This window comes from Copadichromis virginalis, linkage group LG14, assembly GCF_057382275.1.
Source record: "Copadichromis virginalis isolate Kocher_CV1m ecotype Utaka linkage group LG14, C_Virginalis_male_GT1.1, whole genome shotgun sequence".
In the NCBI taxonomy this organism is placed as follows: domain Eukaryota; kingdom Metazoa; phylum Chordata; class Actinopteri; order Cichliformes; family Cichlidae; genus Copadichromis; species Copadichromis virginalis.
This window is the reverse complement of record NC_140631.1, coordinates 163715-169714: the sequence shown is the minus strand read 5'-3', so window position 1 is coordinate 169714 and position 6000 is coordinate 163715. Positions and strand designations below refer to the sequence as shown.

Genomic DNA, 6000 nt, shown 5'->3' with positions numbered 1-6000 from the left:
CTACAGGTTGAATAAAAACACTCAGACTGTTGTTCAAGGTTCAACAATGAAGACGTGCACGGGTGGAAGCTCGAAGGAGATCCACACCCGAGGCCTTGCAGTCAGATTTATTTATACAAAGGGACAGTTGCATTTCCTGTTTTCCAAGCATATTTATCAGCATGTGTGTGTGTTCTGTGTGTGTGTGTGTGTGTACGTGACAGGATGTAATGGCATGTGATACACAAATATATGAGCATTGTAATACATTCGAAAGCTTCATAACGGAGGTATCTTTTAATAATAGACATCTGCAGTTTAAACTTTAAGAGTTACTTCTAATGTCCCTGTGAAATATATGAACATTCTGAAGCATGCTAAGTAATAAAACCTTAATGCATAAGTGAATAAATCATAGTACAACTTAAATTCTTCTAACAGGAAAGCTTCAACAAGCTCCAGCGTGAGCCTGTCTGTGTGTGTCTGATGCTTGGCCTCTGACAGCAGCCAAGTCATCTCTCTCAGAGAGACTAGCCAAGTGAATACGGACAGCCAGTGATGTGTAAACTGTGTCCTGCCACAGGCGACTTTAAAGTCTGCCTTATCAGTGGGTTATACATATATGCTGAGGTCAAAGGAAAACTAAATATACACACACCAGCACTTTGGTGAATTAACTCGAGTCTTTGCTTTAATCTGTGCTAAGTACAGTAGGAGGTTTGGTAGTACATATGAAGATAAGTTCACACATGCACAGAAACATCAGAAGACACATGAAAGTATAGATATTTCTATTTTAGAAAAAAAAATCCATCGTATCTTGTTTTTTTCTTTACGTTTCTTTGAAGCTGTTTAATATAATCTAAGTTGTAGCTCGTTTGTGCAAGTGTCTCTCTTTTTTTCCTTTGATGCTTTTGATGATATATTTTCCCTGTTCTACCAGACCCAGTGAAAAATGCAGGGAGCTTTCCTGTAGTTTAATATTCTTCAGGCTGCAATAGGTTTCTGCTCAACCACTCTGCTCAGAATATATGTCTTATTCAGTTTTGAGAGTGTGGTAAACCATGTTTTATCTTTGCAATCATAAATTCTTTTTACATTTTGTTTTGCTTTGAATACTACAGATATTATTTGTCATATTATCGGTAGTGTTTGTAGTTGAATAGTGTTATATTATTATTATGTGTTAGGATTTGATCAATCCATGACGTGCACAAATGCATTCACAATGGTCTTTAAAAGCAAATACATTTTTTCTCTCTAACAGCTGCTGTATTTACTTTCCTCTTCAGTCCTTCCTGTACTTGGTCAACCTCCTCTCCTCTTCCCAGTCGGTGTGGCAACTGCTGGGCCGACAGTCTTTGGCCAACAAAAGCGAATACACCCTGAGGGAGATGCCAACCTCCATACCTGTAAGTGTTTTTCTTCTTCTTCTTTTCCACACACTGCAGTTTTTTTTTGTCATCCATCTGAGGGCATGTTTGCACTTTTTATTTGGCCTCCAAACACCACCCACCCATTTGTTTTACTTCAAACGCATTCAAATAAACCCTCTCACACTGAGACTGATATACGTTCTCCACCTTACCCATTGTAAATTTCCACACAGTTTTCGTTTTGCACCCTATCCGGTGCATTCTTGTTCAAAGCCTCTCATTTTACTCCACAGGATTTGATTGACAGACTGATTGCCGTGAATTCGGATGGGAAGATTCATTCTCTCTTCCACTACGAAGAGAGTCACACATTCGGCCTAAGGTGGGATTCATTATTTTTTTCATATTACTTAACATCAGTGGGGAAGTAGACGATATCAGATTATCACCTGGTGACTGCACACACACTTCAGCCTCTGGCAATAGGAGACTGGCATGGTGACGTAATCGGCCTTAAAATGCGGCCTTTAAGGCTGCAGACCCTGAATTGGGATACAGCCTCTGAATCGCTGCATCTTGTAGCTGTGTCGTCTTAAATTGGTCATGTGATTTTGACGCGCCGGCGCGTCCGGCAACCCCAGAGGTTTAACTTAATATTTAAGTGTCTCTTGGTTTTAGACTAGTTGTTTAGTCTAATTTGATGTTTTAAACCAGAAAAGGAAGAAGAGGGCTTAGAATTACAGGTAAGAACTGCTCAGTGGTATGTGATAAACTGTAAATGTAAAGCTTACAGGTCAGTCCTCATGTTTTTAAATCAGATTTTGAGTCTATACATGGCACATTATGCTTTTGCATGTTGTGAAATGTGCTGCAAAACAAACTGAGGTAAACTAACTGGTTTACTGTGATGGATTTAAAGTGCGTGTGACTGGTGCGCAGTGGCTGTGGTGCTCACGGTCAGAGTTCAGTCACAAAGAGGGTAACAGAGATGAATTTAAAGTTAAGGTGATGGTGCTTAGATTCATTCACAGACTGAAACCTTCACACCAACTTTATCCTGTGTCTCTTAGTTTTAGACTAGTTGTTTAGTCTATTTTGATGTTTTAAACCATATCACAGGGTTTTTACTTCACCATTTACGGGGTTTTAACAAGCAAACAAAAGACAGATCGTGATGTTTGAAAATGTTTTGGAAATATTCTTTAAAGATTAGATGTAAAATACGCAGAGGACAAATTCAATTGGTTTATTAGTTTATTACATAAGTTGAAAAAAAGTTAAACAAGTAAATAAAGAAACAACGTAAAAGAAAAGTAAACAAAACAAATCGGTAAATAAAGGAAAATGGTAATAAGAAGGGGAAAAAAAAGAAAAGAGAAAACCCCAACAATCCCCTCTGAGCAAGCACTAGGCGACAGTGGGGAAGAAAAACTGCCTTTAAACGGGCAGAAACTTCCGGCAGAACCAGGCTCACGAGGGGCAGTCAACTGCCGGGACTGGTTGGGGTGAAAAAAGATGAAGGAGAGAGGGAAGAAGTGTTAGGAGAGAAGGGGAGAGGAGAGGTGAAAATTAAGATGGAACAGAGGTGGAGGGAGACGAGGTGACGTCAGCAGTAGAAAAAATAGAAAGAGTAGAAAAAGCAGGAGTGTCCCTCCTCCAGAAGAAGCGGAAACGTTTTTTCTTCTTTTCCATGAGCTTTTCCACGACCACTTTTTTCTCTAGGATGAGGGTTCTCAACTGATCGGTTGTTTCTTCAACTTCCTTCTCAAGTTTCTGGCATCTTTGCTCCATTTCTTTTAATAGATTGCACTTGTCTGTATTTTGCTGTTGTTTTTCCTTGTGCATCTTTTCTAACTGCTCATTTCTTCTTGTGATTTCTTGAAGCTTACGCTGCAGGTCTTCATTTATTTTCTCTTGTTGCTGCTTTTGTGCAAGCATTTCAGCGTTTTCACACTTCAAGTTGTCTGAGTTCAACAACATCTCATTAATGACCTCTGAGTGTTTTTTCGCCATTTCATTGATCCTACGCTGCATCTTTGAACATCGTTTTTCCAATACTTCTCCTTCCAGTTCAGGTGTTCTGTCCTTCATTGTATTAATTTGTTCAGTTGTAGATTTCTTCTCTCCAAGTCCTGGAGAATACGTTTTTTTTCTTTTTCCTGTTGCTCTTTCTCTTGAAGAAGCTCTTTATTTTTGCACTCTGTTTCATCCAGCCTGACTGGATTTGGATTTATTGAAGAAGGACCACCAAAATCTTTGTTCTATTTGGTGTACATGTTAAGAGTTGCTGGACTAACAGTTGGTTTGATTTGCTTCAGAGAATCCTCAAAGTCTTTTATCTTAATGTTGCGCACCTCAGCAGCAGCTATAACACGGACTTGTTCTGGTGCCAACTCTCTTATTGGGCCAAGTGCAGCATCTTTGGCTAATGCTGTCAAATCGCTCCCTGAATATCCTTCAGTCACTTTTGCAAGACAGGACAGTTCGTCTTGGCTCAGTGGACTCCCGTGCGTTCCCAAAAGATTTTTCAGCAGCGTAAATCTTGTCTTCTCATCGGGTAAGGTCACATATACTCTTTTTGCAAAGCGCCTTAATATTGCTTCATCGAGCTCCTGGGGCCTGTTCGTTGCTCCCATTACAAGTACTCTGTCATCCTTTCCTGACTGCAACCCGTCAAACTCAATGAGGAACTCAGTTTTTAAACGGCGAGAGGCGTCGTGCTCCCCCTCCCTCCTTTGACAGAGCAAGCCGTCCACTTCATCGATGAAGATTACTGAGGGCTGTCTCTCTCTTGCAACTGCAAAGAGTGCTCGTACGAGCTTCTCGCCTTCTCCCACATATTTGGAGGTCAAACTAGCAGCACTGATGTTGAAGAATGTTGCATTAGACTCTGCAGCAACTGCTTTGGCGAGCATGGTCTTCCCATTTCCTGGTGGGCCAAATAAAAGCAAGCCACGTGCAGGAGCTCTCAGACCAGTAAAGAGATCAGGTCTTAAGGCAGGAAGGATGACAATTTCTTGAAGTGCTTGCTTTGCCAGATCCTGCCCTGCGATGTCATCAAATGACACAGTCGCTCCACTGTATACAATTTCATTTGTAATTAAGCTGACCAGTTTACTGTCCACATTCTTTTTCATATCCCTCTTCGGGGGCTGTTTCACAGCTGCCGGTCTTCCATTCTGAGTTTTTCCCACCCGAGCGGTTTTCTTTGCATCAGTTATTCTTAATGGAGGTCTTACAGAAGTGGAGGGTCTGATGGTGGTGGAAACACCTGCGGGTTGACTTTTAGGAACTGACTTTGGCTTACTTGCAATTGTTTTGGTCGACATTTCTCTTGCGCGACTTCCCCCCTGTTCACAGTCATAACACGGTAAACTAGTCATAAACGAAAACGTTTAGGCTATTTATCGCATTTAAAGGTCTTTCTTTGGGACAACGTCACAGAACACAGAAACGTCACAGGGCTTTGGAGCGTGATGTTACAGAGGTTTACAAATACTTTCAAATATAGCTCTGGTCGAACGTTTGAAGGCTGCGAACAAACTGACTAAAACTTGCTGCTCCTGACCCCTATTTATAGAAAAACTTCAAAGGCTCAAAGGCATGTGCTTGTGACATCATCACATGTCCTTGTGACATCATCACATGTCCTTGTGACATCATCACTCTTCATGAATCAGATTGTCACATGACATTTTAGAATGGGGATGTTTTTTTTTAAACCGTTTTCAAATTTAACCCTCTGTGGTCCAGGGTATAATTGGCCGTTCTTGACTATTTTTGATTTTACCTCTATATTTCACCTTTAAAATATGTTTTTCTTGCCTTATTTGGCACCATTATTTTCAGCACAACCTCAAATATCTGAAATTTGAGTTATTGTTTTCATTTTGGTATACTATATTAGCACAGTTGATCTAAATTAATAACACAATAAATTGTGTGTGCATCTCCTGTTTTGTCATGGTTGTATGTCCCGGTTCGTGACAGGCTGCATGAGCTCATCTGGTGGGAGTGTAGTACTGTAGTATTTCAGGCATAAAAACGTGGTTTTCACAGACCTTGTCACAGGGTCTGAGTCTAAGATTCAAATTGTAAACACACAAACACTCAGGCTTGCTGCAAACCTTAGCTGATCCCCCGTGGGCTTAATTTACTGCCATTGTTTACGCACCATTGTAATTGCTTCTCTAGTTTGGCATTACACTTTAATTATGGAATGTAATTATATTTTGTCTATTTTTAGTTGTGGCATTGTGTTGTAATTAATGAAGGGCCTGCACACTCCAATATCAATTTACAATTTAAATTCTCCACAGCATGTTTAACTACATTATGTTGTGCCTTTCCAGAATCCCAGATTTACTTACACATCTCCCTTTATGATACATTAGTACTACATTTGACCTAAACCTTTTCCATCCTTTTTCCAAACTCTCATTCATTTTTTACCTGATAACCAAAAACTGTGATAGTGAAAGGCTGAAATATTTCTAGGGGTATGAGATTTCTGTGTGTTTTCTGTAGGTGAGCAGCTGCGAGAAGTTTGGCTACGGGGTGATGGTGACACAGGTGGCAGCAACTGCTCCGGGAGTTGTGGCTCTGCACAGTTCAGGTACTATTGCAGTTATTTGGACACAACAAA

The 6000-nt window shown here is 40.4% G+C and overlaps 1 pseudogene; it reads right to left on the bottom strand.

Annotated features, from left to right (window-relative positions):
* Nucleotides 1-2651: 2651 nt before the first annotated feature.
* Nucleotides 2652-4946, bottom strand: LOC146693132 (spastin pseudogene; annotated as a pseudogene).
* Between the last annotated feature and the right edge of the window lie 1054 nt (nt 4947-6000).